Source organism: Pinus tabuliformis, chromosome Q (assembly GCF_031772625.1).
Source record: "Pinus tabuliformis cultivar Carrire ecotype Pingquan chromosome Q, CPIR1, whole genome shotgun sequence".
In the NCBI taxonomy this organism is placed as follows: Eukaryota; Viridiplantae; Streptophyta; class Pinopsida; order Pinales; family Pinaceae; genus Pinus; species Pinus tabuliformis.
Window position 1 is genome coordinate 802218516 of NC_142296.1, and position 18204 is coordinate 802236719.

Consider the following 18204-nt stretch of genomic DNA (forward strand, 5'->3'; position numbering starts at 1 on the left):
TGGAGAAAATGCAAAAATGGCTGATGGTGATGGAGGCTGATTTCTTGGAAACCGTGCACCGGAATTGCATGAAACTGCTCAGGCATGTTGTCATCAACCTTGTACAATTCCCCATAAAACGGTTTGTCAAATGGATGCATGGTTTTCAAGTTATGGCATAAACAAATTTTGCTCTATGTGTTTTTGCTTCAAGGCACTTTGCATTTTGGTTGCATGGTATGACAAAATGAATTTTGGCTATGATGCAGGTATGGAGATGATGGAGGAGGAGTTGGAAGATTGTAGGAGGACTTCTGAACCTTTGAGGAAGCTACCATGCTTGCCAAACCACTTTTTGAAATGCATGCCTAGTTTCCCACAATTTCTACAGGAAGTTCCTGTAGAAGCACAACGAGAAGCACAAGGAGGTGAAAAAATGATGGAGAAAGGCAAGGGATGGACACACAAGTGCTTGTAGGCCTAATCAACAGATTCCCACCATTAGATTCACTTTTGAAATTGGATTTGGCTCGTCCAAAGGTTCTACAGGATGTTTCCTGTAGAAATACAGAGCTTCCTGTAGAAGGCACAAGAAAAATTCCTTTAACCTTGATTTGGGTGCTCCTCCTGTCATGAAACATCCTTCTTGCAACCTGCAATGTCACTGCTGCAACATGAAATTATTCAATGGAGATTATCTTTATTTTTCTTTTCTTTTTCTCTTTTTTTTTTGAAAAACAACTAGGGCGCCTCATGGAGGTTTTCACCCTAATTGTCTGCCTTGGGCGCCTCCAAGGGAGGTTTTCACCCAAAGATCTTATTCTCTTTTCTTTTTTTTTTCAACCCATTGACCGCCTCATGGAGGTTTTCAATCAATGAGCCAATCTAAGGCGCCTCCAAGGAGGTTTTCACCTTAGATTTCTATTTTCCTCTTTTTTCATTTTTTTCTTTTTCTTTTTTTTCTTTTTTATTTTTTTTTCTACCCTACCCTACTTGAAAAACAAAATCATTCTCAAGTATAAGAATACTTCCAATGGAGCCATGTGCACATCAAGATTAGAGAAAAAATTATGCGAAGGCTCGAAATGCATGCTTTGATAGGTATCCAAATCTCAGAGACCAAATGATTTGATCTTGAAGGGATCAAACATAGCTGAGGAAGAGAGTACTGCTGCAACTTAGTGACTATATGGAACCATGTCTCAATATAGCTTTGATATCCTTGGTCCTTTTTCCGATCTGGATCATTCTTCATGTCACCTTCTATCATGATTTTCTCACCTTCCTCTTTTTGCTGATCTTTCTCTTGAGTACATGGAGGATTTGATAATAACCATGAAGGAACTCTCTCGATCTCTGATTCTGATCTCTTCTCTTCATCAAATGCAATCAATGGTTCTTTGATCTCCTCTTTTGAATCTTCTTTTGCTGGATGTGATCCTTCAATGCTTTCAAGATGATCTCTTTTTTGCAATGCTTTTCCTTAGCTATGGTGAAGATCATTGAGCTCAAAAGGAGTCATTTGCACATGTTGTGCCTCAACTTTGCAATTAGGTTGAGGTACTCCATTGCATGGCTTTGGAAATGGTGGTACGGGTATTTGAGTGGAGGTGTGAAATTGAGATGGAGATGGATGGGGTTGTGGTTGGGTAGGCATTTGGGGTTGCCTTGGTGGAGGAGGAGGCGATGGTTGTGGATGAGCAGGTGGTGGAGGAAAATGAGCGGGATGAGAGTTGTATTGGGGCCTCCACTCCTGATAAGGTGCATTCCACTGAGGCTGTGGCTGAGCATAAGAGTGAAATGAATGAGCAACTGGTTGGGCATAATATGGATCTGTGAAGGAACAAAGAGGATATGACCAAGGAGGTGTGAACCAGGAAGGATGAGCAGGGGGACCCCAAGAAGGCATGAAAGTGGCTTGATAAGGGTCATAATAGGTCTCGGGTGTCCCTTGCAGTTCCTGTTGGTAAGATCTAGGTCCATGTGGCCAACTTTGGTTCATATAACGGAGTGATTCAGTGGCTCCTTTGGCTCTTTGATATGTAGCTTTGATTCTGGGCAAGGAAGGGCACTGATCTGTAGGATGGTATTCTTCACAGATGAAACACACTTATAGGGAGTGCATTGGACATTCGTTCCTAGGATGCTTTCTAGTGCACCTGGGACAAAAGATGACCAAAGCCCTCTTGGCTTCCTCTTGCTTCTTTTGGATCCGCAAGGTATCCAGTTGCATGGCAAGAAACTGCCTCATATCACTCTTGAAATCTTTGATCTGATTTTCAAATTCATCTTTGGACAAGATGTTGCTCCCAACATCTCTACTTGTAGCCATTTGCTCCAGAGGAATGTTTTCTTCTTCTTCTCCCCTAGAGGTTATTTAAATATGCCTTGATGTCCACCCAGGGGTTCTTAAATCACAGCCATCGAAGAAGAGATAATGTTGGCTGTGTGAAGTAGTGGGGGGTTGTGCAATCATTTTTCTAACTTATCTCTACTCCTACAAGGCATGAAATGAAATCTTTTTAGTTGATTTTTGTTTTTTCCTACTTCTACTTGCAAAACTGAAATAGATTGAACTGCAACTAACTATCTTGCAAAAATGAAAATGCGGAATTGAAATGAAAGCAGGAAATAACTAGTCTACTTTGCTCAAATGAAATTGCAGGAATGGAAATGCTAATCTACGCTTGCAGAATTGAAATTGCGGAATTGAAAGGCTATTCTAGGAAAGCAGGAAATGCTAATCTACTTTTGCATAAATGAAATTGCATAATGGAAATGAAATAAACTACTTAGCAGAAGGTTGTAGTAGAAAATAGAAGAATAGCAACAATCACCAATACTCTGCCGCTTCCCCGGCAACGGCGCCAAAAAGATGGTGGGCTCCAGTATTGTAGCAATAATGCTACAACTCCTGGGGCTTCCTATCTCTAATTTTATCAACCCGGTAGTTCGTACAAACTTGGAAGCGACGGTGTTGTATGCACAAGTACTAGCTCTTGTCGCAGCTGTCACTTGGTCAGCTGGCACAAGTCCGCTAGGGCTCAAGCCAACTTCTATATGCTCTCAGAAGAAGCTTGCTAAATGATGGACGAAAGCTATCTCAAAGAAAACTAATCTACTTGGCAAAAACGAACTGAAAGCCAACCAAAACATGGAAACCCTAGTAAACCCTAATCTGACTAGTCTAACCTCTATGATGCAATAGTGAGAGTGAAAATGTCTAAAGATGATGCCATTACTTCTAGTGATGTGAAATGCATGAAATTAAACTACTTGCATCTGAAAAGACATGTTTTTGTATTTTTTCTTAAGTGGATGGAGTGATTGTGATTTTGTTCTTATTAGGGTTTGGTTGTGCAGAGGTGGTGTAGAGGGAAGGAAAGCTTGGAAAAGGTCAGGGAGGCTAGGAGAGGTCCCAAGGGATCCTTATCATCAGTCCACAGAGGTTCCTCACGTTCAGATGCTCATCAACCGAGTGTGTGGGCTCCTACAGGATGTCTGCAGGGGATCCTACAGGAAACTCAGGAATTTCTACAGGAAGCTTGTTAACTTCTACAGGATGTTTCGAAATGGGATTTTGGAGCATGGGTGAGTGAGGGAAGATGCATGAGTGGATATGGAGGTAGGATAGGGGTCTGAAGTGGCCTAGGAACTGATGGATGGAGCTAAGGAATGGAGAGGATGGTTCGATTTGTTCAAGGGAGAGTGAAGCAATGTTGCACAAAAATTAGGGTTTTGGGAGAGAATGGAAAACGTGAAGCAAGGGTTCAAAGTAGAGGGTGGAGTGGATGGTGCTGATGGAGAATAAGCAGATGAAGGAGTGTTATAGGTGCTCTGCAAGTCGTTTTCCAATTTGAACAAACAAAGACATGCAAGAAAACAAAGATCTAGTTATGCTACCCTAATATGACCTAGCTAACAGTAACAAGAATGGACAGCAGCTTATTCAAAATGAAATGCATGAACTAACTTATGCCACTAAGAAATCATCAACTGAATCATTTAACACTACTAATATTAACATCTACAAACGAGGATTCCAACACTAAGAATTGCATGGCAAAGCAAAACAGCGTTTTTGTTGGCAGCAAAGTCACATTGGTCCCAGCTCATGATTCCACAAAGGGGGAGGTGAGATCCAAGGTGTTTGGTAGCCTTTTTCTGAAGATCTTCCCTGTGATTAACCTATCAAGCAAATCTGAACATTAAAAACCTTTTCTAATCATCAAAAGCAACCTAAACAACAACACAACATTTAAATCTAAATAGCAGATTTTATTATGAGAATGCAGCAAAGACACATAAAGATAAACAAAGGAGGTACTGGGCGCTTGAGATGGGCCCAAACCCAAGAGCTACAGCCTCCTAAGAAAGATTTAGAGCTGGTGCAAAGCTGGATTCATCTTTATTAATCAAGAATGAAGAGTTACATCAAAACTGTTCACAAGGAGAACTTGAACATGAGCTGAAAGCAAAGCTAATCTATTGCATAAAAATCGAACTACAAACTAGCTAACTAATGGCTAAAACAAAATGACTAACTGGCTACAAAATGACTAACCACTAGCTAACCCAAATGAGGCCTTAAGCCTTCTTATTTATACAATTTGAGGACCCAACAGTCCTCCTAAAGTTTAGGGACGTGGCTGCCCAAGACTTGTAGTTAACAGCAGTCCAACTTGACTTGCTTGGCTGCCCTTGAGCTGATTGATTCGGTGGCCCTTGAACTCCGAGCTGATGGTGGAGAATTCGAGGTAAGGGCCCATAAATGAGGGGGACACCTTCCTACAAATCCTCTAGCTTGTTCTCCCACGAATTTGGCTGCCAAGTGCTCATTAAGACCTTCAATTTTGTCTCCAAGTTGACCAAAAAGGCTACACAAAGCACCCATTAGACTTGTTGGCATAATGACTAACCAAATTCACTCTATTAACATAAAAATAATCAAAAACATGCAATAAACAAATGAGAATGGTGGACTAAGCCAAATTAGGAGGTTGAATGAGCCCAAATAATTGTACATTTTTGGGGCTCATCACCCGATGCGGGCAATCTCTTGTAAAATGATCTTCTTCGCAAATAAGACAAGGATATCGAGGTTTGCGCTTTTCGTCATTGGTTTCCGACTTTTCTGTTTTCTCCTTCGGAGCCTTGTCAGCTTTAGTCTTCTTCTTCCCTTTCTTCTTTCCACCGTTTTTTGATTTGGCCGTAGATGACTCCACAGCATGAATATCGGCGGAAAGTTCAGGAGAAGATTCTCCTGTCGGGGAATCAGGCAAGGTGATTATAGGAGTAGTAGAATTCTTGGAAGACTTCTTCTTGCTCTTTGTGTTCACCGTACCAATCATACCATCAGCAGCATGAGATCCCGAAGGAGCAGTAGCGATTTGATTTGATTTTGGAAGATCTGGGATCTTCTCGTGTAACGTACCCGACTGAGTATAAACTAAGTCATGATACTGGGTTTGAGCAATGACTTGCTCCTCAGTAACTACTCCAGCCTTAGCCACATCTTCAGTAATCTTCGGTAATAATGATTTGACAAACCATTCAGCTAAGATTTGGTCCGGGATAAAAACTTTCACTAACCTTCTTCGACGCCTCCACTCATGAATGTGATCAGAAATATACGTGGACATCGATTGTTTTAGTGAAGTTAATAACTCCGTGCCGTTATCGTATCTGACCGGAAACTGAAAGTGAGTTAAGAACGAGGTAGCTAACTGGCTGAAATTGTAAAAAGAGGCCCGTGGTAACTCAATGTACCACTTGGCCGCGAGACCAATGAGTGTACGCTGGAAAAGACGTAAGCGGATTGAATCATCCGAGATAGAATTTGAAGCACACCAGAGGTGGTAAGTCATCACGTGATTTGATGGATCCTCTCCAGACTTACCTTCGAACTTGGGTATATCGCTGGGCAACTTATTTGGCATTGGTGGCCAGAACAAAAGATAATTTATTGGATCATTTGTCAGGCGCGTCAAATCGGGTAAATCCAAAGTTGCAATAAACGACAATTGCCAGTTAGGATCTCTGAAACCCTGGGTCACAAGACTAGCTCCAGGAGGAGGATATCCAGGATAAGCTAGAATAGGAATCGCATTCGGGATATTATATCCTCCTGGAAAACCAGGATTAATCGGGTCATACTGGGATTGCTGAGGTTGTTGATAAGTATACCCAGGATACGGTTGATACTGGTAAACTGGTTGTTGGATAGCAGGCCGGTATTGGTACTGTCCCTGGTGCTGTTGATACGTATATTGTGGTTGACTTGTTACAACAGTACTTAAACTAGGTTTCCCTACAGGCATCTGGACCGTGGTTTGAATCGTGGATCCAGACAACGGTACAGATGTCTGAGGGGTGGTTGCAGAGACAGTAGAAACCGGAGCTGTCGATACTCCAGAAGTAAGCGTGGTAGATGTTGCAGTAGTTGCAGCAGCCGTTTGAGATGGAGTACTAGGTGCAATTGGCGGCTGAGTAACTACCGAAGTTACAGAAGTTTGAACACTTGACTGGACAGGTTGCGGTTGCTGGGATGGACCAGAAACTACAGGTTGTCCCGTTTGAGGTAACGACTGTATACTTGGCTGCAACACCTTTTGAACTTGTGAAGGATTCCACACTATCATTCCGGGGTATTGACCCGTAACAGGTTGAGGATATGGAGATCCATAACCGGATTGAGGATAGGATTGATAATTGAAAGGTGCAGTTCCCATACCTTGAACATATGACTGACCTTGAGGCGGTTGATAACCTTGACTCGAGTATTGACCTTGAGGTTGATAACCTTGAGGTAAATACTGATACTGGGGTTGACCTTGACCTTGAGGTTGATACCCTTGGGATTGATACCCTTGAGGTAAATATTGATACTGAGGTTGAACCTAGGGTACATATTGAGGCTGGGGTTGGCCTTGAGGCATGTATTGCACCATAAGTACGTACTGACCTTGAGGTTGCCCCCCAGACATTAATTGACCACCTTGAGGTTGGGAAACGGGAACTGAACCTGACATCATGTAAATGTCTCCTACACCCAATGGTATATTACCATTGTTTCCAGCTAATAACCCATGATCAATGGGTTGAGGAGATGCTCCCGCAAAGGTACCAGAAAGTGATTGATACCCAGTAGGAACAGAAGGACCACCATACAAGAAAGTTTCAGGAGATGGAGTAGACACAGACGACGAACTAGACATATTTACAGGAGTATAAATACCTCCGGGTGGATAAGGAGTACGAGGTGGAGAAAAACTTATCCCTGAGTTGTCCAGATAATTAGTTAACGAAAGATACCAAGTAGTACTCCTAGGTGGACTGTAAAAGATAGATTCACACTCTCTTAAGTCAAGAGTAGGTTGATCTTCAAGAACAGGGCCTACTTCTTCTTCTGGAGTAAGTTCTTCAATAGCTATCAAACCAGAAGGAAGATTCTCAGTTATGACTCTTTCAATCCTAGGTGAATCAGGAACACTAGAAGTTGGAGTAACAGGCTCAGATATTTCAGGTTCTTCGCCTATATCACTGGTAGACGAAAAACTACCAACAAGCTCAGAAACTGTAACAGCTTCAGGATTGTAACCTGTCTCTAAACCTTGTTAATCTGGATGGACTACCAACGAAGACTCTCCTTCTTCAGGTGAACCTACTCTACTGCCACTAGGAGGAGTTACAAGGACCTTCAAACCTTCTAGATTATTGGGGTCGTCTCGAGGAGGTTCACCCCGAAGTCTACGGGATCTTCTCAACAATTCAGCCACAGAAACAACTTCAGGAGTCTGGCCCCGAAGTCTACGGGACTGTCTCGGTAATTCCGCCACAGCTAAAAACTTTTAACTACTACACACGAAAACAAAGTAAAATCTCAAATCAAACCACCTAAAGTCTCTAAAGAACCAAACAAATTTGAATCACACACCTAAAGAATCTAGGGCATCCAACCAAGCACAAACAGTAACCTTCCAGACCGAAAACGCTAGTTGGAGATGAAACCCAACATCACCGGATCCAGTACAGAAGTGGCGGGTGGAACAGTTACCCCGGCAACCTGCTTAATGAATAGACCGGCACAAGTTCCTCCACTTTAACCGTCTCGAGTGAAGCGAACCCCCCAGAAAATCCAAGTGAGTCTAGCCGACGTCTGCTCCAGGTACAGTGGGATCTTCCCTCCACCGTCACCTCGGTAGAATCCTAAAGATAATGGTCACTAAGGTTACCAACCGCAACAAATGCACCTGGGGGAACAGTCTACACTCCGACAGCACGCAAGGGCAGAGTATCAAGCTCAATCCCCTTGCCGGTTCCTTGACAATAATCCAAGGTTTACCGACAAGTGACCCCTGGCTCCTCGACAATGGTTAATCCGAGGTTTACCGTTTGTAATACGTGCGTGTCTGGCGTCGTTCCCAACGAGGGAGGATTGATCCCCTCACTGGTTCGGACACGAGCTCGTGCTTCTCCTTTAAGAGGAGCTTTCCCAGAGTACAAATGAGACAATTGGATTTATTCTATCACAAGATAAGCTACTTGTTTGGTTTTGTTGTCTTGGAGAGTTAATTACTCTCCTACTCCAAGACACTAGCCTGATCTAGATTGGTGTTTCAGAGCCCTAGTAAATAAAAGTTACTACGTTGATTTTACTTTAAGCGTTAATTTTATGGTTTCCTTAAGACGAAAGGTAGCGGAAATGAAACCAATGGTGTGTAGACTCGACTCAACCACTACAAAGATGCACTTAAGATGATTTACGCTATTTTTCTCTTTCGATGAAACTCCTAACTAAGAGAGTTGGAAAATGCAAATTTTATAGAAAACAACTTTCTTAGTAAAGACAATCAAAGAAAAAATTCTCTTTATCTTTCAAAGCACACAAACATGACCACTCATTACGTGCACGAAAAATCCTTTTTCTTTCAAAACCCCTCAAAGCTACTTGAAACAAAACTTTTCAAAGGAGATGTTTTTGTATTTTCTCTTATTTAATAAAGCATATAAATCTATTTTAACGAAAATCAATCTCAAAAGTTATAAAATCTATGAAAACTTGACTCACAAGCAAATCAAAAAGAAATTTACTCTAAGCAAACCTAACGAGGCAAAAGCCTACAAAGATGATTCTAGGTTGTTTTACTTGACCACAATCAAGTCAAGGACCAGCTAATGCAGAATCAAAAGACCAGTCAAAACAAAACTCAAATCTTTTTGTTCTTTTTGTAAAATGGAATTCAATACTCAACCAACAAGTACTTCGAAATTTGCCAAAGAGACAACTCAAAGGTAAGTTGCTCACACAGGTAGACTTTATGACAGGTTCGACTTCTAAGAAGGCTGACAAAACCAGAGAGATCTAAGGCTTGACAACTTCTACCGCCAAAGTCACTACAAGACCTACTCAAAAATCAAACCCTAGGGCTTAAACTTCTATGAAATCCACTAAAACACTCAATGCTATCGAAACAAGTTCAGGTGAAGATCTTTGACAAGAGACTAATGGATCTGGGCAGTAAAATCTAAGAAAAAGAAAAATCTAAGAGGAAAAATGCAAAAAATGGAAATTTCTTAATTTTTAGCAGGGTACGCAGGCAACCTGTTAAGCCAGGTGCGGGCCCGCTCTGTGCACACAGAAACAGTGCGTACAAGTACGCACTGTGCAATACTCAGAGGGTGCGTACTACTGAAAAAGCTAAGAAATACTAAATTCAATCTAACCTTAAGCTAACCCACCCAAATACAAAGTCACAGAGCCAAAAACCAGAAAATAAATGACTTTTCTCAGATCAAAGTTGCATACAAAGGAAAACACTTTCACATCAATGGAGTCCCCAACGGAGTCGCCATTTTGTCAGGCGGAAAGAGTCGATAGTGCAGACACAAATCAACCTCCCTAGGAGCCTAAGACTCTCTAGTGACAAACAAGACAAACAAGAGCAATCCTTCTTTAAACATGCATTTACTATACAAGAAATCAAGTGTTTAGATCCTACCTGTAGTCCAGCGCTGTTGTAGTAGTCCAGCCTCGCCGATCCGGATGAGCTCCTCCTTCACTTCGAAACCTGCATCCACTAACAATCAAACAATTAAATAGCACTTGATAATCTCATAAGATAAAACATACTTAATATATAGACCAAGGAGTATATGAAACAACTCATAAATAACAAGTTATTGAGAAGAATGGACTCATTTGCATTAATTGGAAACAAAAGGAACAATTACAACCTGAGCCTTGGTGTTGTGCAAGTTCCTCCTAGGGTCCATCAAGAGTTCTCCTTTACTTTGACAAAGCTCACCCACTTCCAAATAGAACAAGCAAAGATGACAATCTCTCCTCACAAGCTTCTAAATGGGAGTCCTAATTCCTGTAGCATCTACCCTTAGAAATGTTTAGCTTTCAACCTCCCCTCCTTCTGGCCCAATGCCTGTATTTATAGTGGTCTAGAGAAAGTTATTCAGGTCCACCATCAATGGGATAACCCCCTCTTTGGATGGGATAGCTCCCTCATTGATGGGATAAGTTCCTCTTTGGTAGGGGTACATGAACCATCTGGAGGCGCTCAATACACGTCGAACAACCTTCTAGAATGCTCTAGAAATGACCACAAGTAACTTTTTAAAGATGAAACTTGCGCATTTTGACCTTTACAGGGGTACGCACCTGCCCCTTTACATACAGAGCGTACAAGTACGCAGCTTTTGTGAACATTGGGTGCGTACCCGCAGGTAAGGTTGAGAGAACCTGCGTACCCAGAGATAAATACATTTATAAAGACTTTCTCTCTTTTTGGAGTTTGACATGGAGAGCAGAGGCATAAGACTTGCCCAGGAGGATAGCATGACTATTGATAGAGCCATACTAACTGTAAATAGCCATGGTGACATTTTTTAGTGTAACACTAACATGACACTCTCCTTTCGAAAAGCATTTTCCACAATGCTTGAGTAGTTTTGGATGCTTCTGTATAAAATTCTCATCCTCCCATGTGGAATCGTAAGTGGATAAGTTCTTCCACTTGATGAGATACTCCGAAATTGATCGATTTCATAGTTGTTGATTTCTTGTTTATGTGATTGTTTCCAATTCCAATATGATTTTTCCTTCCTCATCAAGTTCTGGAAATATTGATTGAATTGGGAGCTTGTCACCTATAACCTTCTTTAAACATGGACCATGGAAAACTAGGTGCACTTAGGAAGCTATAGGAAGCTATAATTTGTATGCCATAGTACCATCTCTTACAACACATTGTACGAACCATAATACTTTCGTGATAATTTATTATCCTTCTTAGCTTGCTTGAGGGACATTTTTTTATATTGTTGTAGCCATAGAAATACCCAGTCACCTACATCAAAACTTCTTTTGCGGCGATGTTGATCTACTTGTTGTTTCATTCTACTATGCACCAATGTGAGGTTATCCTTTAAGAGTTGGAGAACTTGTTGTTGATGTTCGATGTGATGTTCCAGTGCTTGAACCTTAGAATTTTCTCCTAAATATGATGTGATGGGTGGTGGATGATATCCATAAAGTGCCATAAATGGGGTCATTTTTGTTGCAGTATGGAAGGAAGTGTTATACCACCATTCAGCCAAAGGCAACCATTTGACCCATTGTGTCTGTTTATCAGATACAAAGAAACAAATATATCCTTCCAAATATTTTTTTACTATCTTAGTTTTTGCATTAGATTGAGGATGATAAGATGAGCTATGAGCTAACTGATTACAGAGACAAGAAAATAATTATGTCCAAAAATTTCTAGTGAAAATGGGATCTCTGTTTCTTACAATAATCTTTAGGTTTCCATGTAGCTTTTGAATTGTTTCCATAAATGCAATAGAAATTGTACTAGCTTTAAGTGGATGCGATAATGCACAAAAGTGTTCATACTTGGTAAGTCTGTTAACTATTACCATGATGACACTCTTTCCTTCGAACTTCAGTAAACCTGTGATGAAATCCATTGAAACCTCCTCCCAATGTTGGCTTGGAATGGATAAAGGGTGTAATAGACCTTGGGTCTTAATTGTTTCAACTTTATTTTGTTGGAAAACCAAACATTCCGCCACTAACTTTTGAATATCTGATTTAAGGCCATCCCAAAAAAATTCCTTCTTAACCCTGTGGTAAGTTTTTAAAAATACTGAGAGCCCTCCTAAGGGAGAAGTGTGCAATTCCATAAGAATATATTTTTTGAGTTGGGAATTCTTACATAGGTATAAGCAATATTTGTACCATAACAAATCATTTTTCCAACTAAATGTATCATATGTACTGGGATCTTGTTGTAGCTTTTGAATGAGTGCCCACACTTCTTCGTCATTCCTCCAAGCATCCCTTGCTTCGTTTATCCAATCTAGTTGGATAATAAAAATGGCATACAACAATGCTTCCACATCCTCATCCTTTCTTGAGAGTGCATCTACTACAACATTTTTCTTCCCTTTTTTGTAGATGATTTCAAAGTCATAACCCAACATCTTTATGACCCAGTTTTGTTTCTCTTCAGAGGATAATATTTGTTCTAAAAAGTATTTAAGACTATCTTGATCCGTTTTTACCTTGAAGTGTCTTCCCATTAGGTAGGGTCTCCATTTCTTAAGTGCATGTAGTATTGCCAACATTTCCTTCTCATAAATAGCTTTTTGTAAATATTTTCCTTTGATTGGACAATTTTCGAAAGAAATGGGTCTTTCATCTCGCATTAAAACAACACCAATTTCATTTCCTGAAGCATCACATTCCACTAAATGTTTTTGTGAAGTCCGGCGCAGCTAAGACTAGTGCTTGGCACATTGTCTCTTTAAGATGTTCGAAGGCCTTTATTTCTTTTGGAGTCCATGAAAGTGCATCTTTATTGAATAATGTTGTTAGAGGTGCTGCTATTCTCCCATAATTCTTAACATACTTGCGATAATACCATGTCAACCAAAGAAATCCTCGCAGATGTTTTATGGATGTGGGGATTTTCCATTCCTTAATGGCTTTAATTTTGCTAGGGTCTACCTTAATGCCTTCATGACATACAATATGACCCAGATATTCCACCTCTTGTACTCCAAAGAAACATTTGGAGATTTTTGCATATAATTGTTTCTCCTTCAATAGTTTGACCACCCTATTGTTACAGATCCATTTGGGCACATCAAATACCAACATACATATTAGTGCTTTAGGGCTCATCAAACCCTAATTTCAGTTGTTGCATGCCCTAAACAAGTTACCCCTTTGAATGCCTCCTTCCCAGAAAATTTCATGACTTGAAGACATCCAGAAATAGCCTCTAGAGGGACCAACATAGGTAAGCCCTTATGAAGGTGCACTACAAAGAAGTTATGTCCACTGCCACGGTGCTTTGCAGAGCACTTAGGCTTCCTTTCACCTGCACTAGGTGATAATGAGCGAAGTTCACATAGGGTTTGGGGAATATTATTATCTTTTGGAGTCATCTAGAAGTTTCCCTCATTTATCAACTCCTATGAGCTTGAAAATGGATGAGGAATGAGTCAAGGTGCATCCTATCCTCTCATCCCTTCCTCCATGTAACTAATTCTAAGTATGGAAGGTCATTCAATGGCACCATTAATGACAAAACCTCCTTCGTATTCCTATAAATTGACCACTCATCTAAGTGATCATGGGATAGATTATGTTGAATTGTAAGGAGATAATGTTGCTATGAGATTTGGCTTTGAAGCAAGTATTGTGATGCTACAAGTTTATCATGCTTTTGATGTGATGTGGATGGGATCCAAGCTAGAGGAATGGCTTTAAATCAGACACCAATGGTTGTAATTCCATCTTATATCTAATAAAGTGTTTGAACCTTTTTCCCATATGTTTGTATTGTTTCATAATGCTTATGTGTGTGAATTCTATCTGATTCATTTCACTTATATTCAATAGATTGCATGCTTTGATCGATTGTTATCTTCTATTGTGTTTACAGGGTACTTCTCAAGCGGATTAAGTATAGGAAGGAGTGACAGAATCAATACAAGGGAGACGAGAGGAAAGTAGAACTACAGGTAGACCTTCTATCTTCTCATCTTATCTATTGCTTATAGGAAAATTCTAAAACACTTTAAACTGTTGTTCTAGATATAGCTACTTATCTAGGGAATTAGTATTTATTTATAGATGATAAATTCTCCAAAACAAATTGGCAAATATGCTGGGGAACTATCACCTTTCCTAGTAGCTTATTCACCTCCTAAGACATTCTTTTAGACCCTACTTGTGTTCATTTACTGTATTTCATCTCTTTTGCATTGAATTTTGGTCAAAAATTGAGGTTATATGACTCTTGAGTGGCCTCCAAAAGTCAGCGCAGGCTTGGTCAGGGGATAGTGCTTTGCAAAGCACCCTTGAGTGAGACACAGTGCTCTGTAGCATAGTTAGTCCCTCTTTGACCTATGATGATCAACCTTAGGGAACATTTTCACCTTTGGATTGAGTTTTTTACCAAATTTCCTTTGTTTGATTGCTTGCTGATTGATCAATGAATGTCATGTGTCAGAGAACAAGTTTTTATCTCCTTGCTAGCCCTACTTTGATTTGATTGATTAAGGTTTCTTTAATGTTTTCTTTGTCATTATCAGTCTATAGTCAAAATGAGAATATAGTTGATTAATCTTCATTCGAAAGAAAGTGTTGTAAAGTCTCTCTTCCTTCGAATCAGAATTGTCATAAAAGTCCTCATTCTTATGAAATATTGATTGATTGTATGTGCATATTTCCTTCTGTTCATATTCACATTAAGGAAATCAAAAAGAAAAACTTGCATTATTCATATTGTAGTTTGTGAATGCTTGAAAGGAATAGCTAGGGAAATTGCATTAGTTGTGCTCTTTTCTCTTTGTCAAAGATCTGATTGCTCTATCCCTACTAGCTAAGGTTTTCATTGTTTAATTGAATGAGAATAATGCTTATCATATTAGTAATATTTTAGGAATTGAAAACATACATCACGTGGTGAACCTTGAAAGGAAAATTCTAAAGAAGATCATCTTAAAATTTATTTGAATTTACCTAATGGAGCATTCTCACCTAACAAAAAAAATTTAGAGGTCTAGGCTAGAGATGTGTTCCAGCGTCGTAAAACAAAGCAGTTTTTTCTAACTTGTCTACAATACATCCCAAGTGTGATACCTCATTCCACGTACATGAGTATATCATAGATCATGCATGTAACTTTGGTTATATAGGGCGGTGTTACAGTACATAAAGTATATGGGAATGCTCTCACTATGGAGTTTTGCATTAGACAACGCTTATACAGACTGGGCCTCCACGTACCTTTGGGTATATATGAGAGGAAAACACTAGGTTGTTTTCCATAATTAGGTAATTGAGTCGACCGCCTTGTACATTGTGATACACCAAACACAACATTTAGGGAGATTGCCTGCCCATACTTCTTGGTTCGCCAGGAGGTATTCTACAATTCACAGTTGCTTGGTAAACCTTTTCCCTAGATTATCCCTCTTTCGTTTTGTTATGTTACTTTGATTAAAATAAAATTAATTGATCATGGATTACATCCTCCACACCCACTCCTTAGTTTCTATTAGGTTGAAACATATGGCGACAAATCCAAAGTCCACTGATCAAGGAATTCCTTTTGATAGGAATCCTAGTCCTTTTCCTCCTTTTGGAAATATTGGTGCTCCATATATGGTTACATTGTCCCTTCCGAGATTTACCATTGGATTGCAAATATGGTTGTTTTCAAACTCCTTGGTTCAGAATGTCATGATTTATCTGCAATCGCGTACACGTTTGATTGGAAACAATCAACCTCCAGTTGATCCTAAAGTTGACCCTTTGAATTCTTCCTCGGTTGTTTCTTCCTCCCCCTCTTCCTCTTTGCTTGGTGAAAGTATTCGTACTACTAACTAGGTGGCTAAGAAGAAGAAGAAAGGGAAGAACAAGAAGAAGAAGAAAATTCAGCAGACGGGAAATCAAGCAACCATTACTTTGAATGCAACATCCGATGAGAAACCGTCTATCAAGCCTCACAAATTTTGATATCCATGAAAAATTTGTGCAGGAGACCATATTCTTCAAAATTGTCTTGATATTCCTCAGATCTTAGAAGAATGGTCTTCTCATTCACAACATCCCGTGTCATCAACTTCTGGGGATCATGTTGGGGACACACCATCAACTAGTGGTAGTAAAGTTCATGGAAAGAAGGGTAAAGTTAAGTTTCCCTATAGGTTATGTGAAGGGAATCATCCCATTCACCTTTTTCCCTATCTTGATGAAGCGAAAAAAGTGTTGGATAACCATCCTGCTTCACCACAGTGACTTCCATTTGGTTACGAGTCTATCCCTTAATCCTTCACTATTTGATGAATTAACTGACTCAAATCAACCATCGGTCAAACCCACTCTCTCTGAAAGTGAATCGTATGAGTCTATACCTAACCCAAATCAACAGGTCGAGGTAACATTTGACCCAATTTCACCTTCAATTAATTGTACATTTCTCGAAGAGAGTGAATATGATACCACTCAAGTTCATTTTGTTTCTTCAGATTCTAATGAGCTTAGGGGTAGTCCACTTGTTCCATAAATACATGAGGAAAATCCTCTTGCTCTTGTAACTCAAGGGGTTAATTGTCTCGTTTCTATGGTACCCCCTCCAAGTAGTCTGGTCACTTCCTTTTATTGGAATTGACTGTTAGGATTCTGTCTTCCTTCTTATGTGCCTTTCGAGATCATGGTACAGGTTTGTAATATGATTGTATCTGGCACTATTATAGAGGAAGGTGCATCTGTGAGTATTGTTTCTTCAACCGCTTTGCAAGCGCTCGGTTTGCTACCGCTTGTGCCTGTTACCCAGAATATGTTGGATTTTAACAGAGGAACCAGTCAACCATTAGGGATCCTTCCTCCGTTGACTATTACTTTGGAAATTAAAATCATTTATCTGAATGTGATGGTAGTCCCAAGCCCTTTAGATTACAATTTACTTGTTGGGCACGATTATGTTTATGACATGGGAGCTATTGTTTCAACACTCTTTCGAGTGAATTGTTTCCCACATGAAGGAAGAATTGTCACCATTGACCAAATTTCATTTCTCGGTCCAAATATGGCTTCCAATCAACCATATTCACTAAATGGTCCTTTTGTACCAATGGTTTCATCCCCGCCATGGGTTAATTATGTGGCAACCTGTTCCATACCTACATCAACTAATGATCAATTCAGTGATGTTGTACACCATGTACTATGGGCATTAGAACCATAGCTCTCCTTCATGACCTCTTATGAGTTGTGATCCAAGGATATGAGGTCAATTCTTGGTCTTGTGTCAACCTTGTATAAAAATCAAACAAGGAATCTGAGTAGAGTTCCTTGTCTTGTGTCAAGCTCGTTAAAAAATGAAACAAGGTACCCTAGATAAAATTTCCAATTCGAGTCTTTGATTATATCTCGTAAAATCCTAGTCGAGTCTTTCACTTGATCTCATATATGAACCTTCATTCCATCCACCTGATAGCCACAAGTATTCTACTTAGGTGAGTGTAATGAAATTTGGGGGGCATGCACCTAGTGGTAAAGCTAAGTTTCCCTATAGGTTATGTGAAGGAAATCACCCCATTCACCTATATCCCTATCTAGATAAAGCCAAAAAGGTGTTGGATAACCGTCCTGCTTCACCGCAGCGACTTTCATTTGGTTACAGGAAACTCTCCCTTTCATCGTGATGGGGGCATGTAAACCAATCTCAAGCATAGTTATTCATTTCAAGCATAGTTCTTTGTTTTAAGCTTGTGTAAAAATGAAACTGAATCCAAGCATAGTTATTTGTTTTAAGCTTGTGTAAAAATGAAACTGAATCCAAGCATAGTTTCTCATTTCAAGCTTGTGTAAACATGAAACCGAACCTAAGCATAGTTCCCTATGGTTCAAACTTTTGTAAAAATGAACCCACTTCCATTTTTAACCCTCGTGATTTCCATCCTATCAACCTCTTTCGTTAGATGAGATTTGGTTGTTTTCATCCCATTGCCACCATCCCTTTATCTGATCATATGCTTTCACTTGGTTTTTTTAACCTTTTTGAGGAACAGTTGCAATGAGTGGTCTTATGAGCCATCCTCTTCACATAAATCAACATATTTTGAGAAGTTTCAATGTCACCAGAACCAGTTTCTATCCTAGACACCACTCATTCCTCAAAGTGGAGTCCT